Raw genomic sequence first — 1,101 nt, 5'->3', positions numbered from 1 at the left:
TATGCATCACCTGTGGTATTACTGTATATATATTCTACACATTTTCCCCTTCATGTCCCTAAATAACCCAAAGCTTTACCACGTGCCGGACAGTATTCACCATTTCTTGAAAAGCGCCATGATTCCACCTATATTTCTTCGTGTTGAGAATCGTTTCTGTTGCAAGGTTGCGTCATTGCACAGTGAAGCGTCACGGAGAGCAGGATTGTTCTGTGAAAAGTCATGTGCGTGCGTGCGTGCGTGTGCATAAAAAGACAACGGGAGAGGGAGCAAGAGGTAAGGAGATGGGAAATGCAAGGCGAGTGTGAAGGGAAGAGCGAGGAGGGGTGGGAGGGCAGATGGAGGGGAGAAAAGGGAAGGAATGATTGCAGTAGAAATAGGAGAGGCAGGGAGGGAGCAAAGTAGAGAAATCAATGAAAAACTGAAGAGAGAGCGGAGGAAAGAAAAGGGGAATGGAGAAGAAAGGGGAGGAAAGTAGGCGTAAGGAGATAAGAAAAATGTAGAGATGGAGGAAAGGCAGGATTAACAATAAATAAAAATAAACGAATAAGGAAGGATGGGGCAGGGAGAAAGAGTAAGAGGAAAGGAAGAAAGCATTGGATAAATAAGGGTGGAATTAGCCAGTGAGAAAATTAGCAAGAAATGATGGAGAGGGAGAGAAGAGAAGAAGTATGGAGAAAAGTAGAATAGATAGAGGGAAGGAAAAGATTATTAGACGGACAGACAGAGAGGAAAACGGGAAAAAAGGGGGGAGGTAAGGCAGAAAGGAAAGAAAGACAAGAAGGAAGACTAGGATGCAAAAGGATGAAGTAAAGGACGAATGGAGGAGAGTGAATTAAAGGGAGGGGAGAATGAAGACGAAAATGGAGGAAGGGCGGCTCGATGATGGCGGAGGCGCGGGTGGGCAATAAAGATGGCTTGATAGATAGTGGCTTAAGCGAAGGGTTAGGCCCCGAGCGCAGTTTTGCCTGGCGGACGCTCCTCCTCCTTTTATTAGCATCATTAGCATGTTTTCATTTAGGTTTTCGGTTGTTTATTTTTATCTGAGTTTATTGGGATGCTGATTATATTTGTTATGCTATTATTAGTGGTGGTGGTGGC

The sequence above is a fragment of the Penaeus monodon genome, chromosome 22 (assembly GCF_015228065.2).
Source record: "Penaeus monodon isolate SGIC_2016 chromosome 22, NSTDA_Pmon_1, whole genome shotgun sequence".
Lineage (NCBI taxonomy): Eukaryota > Metazoa > Arthropoda > Malacostraca > Decapoda > Penaeidae > Penaeus > Penaeus monodon.
Note: the sequence above shows the minus strand (reverse complement) of the source record.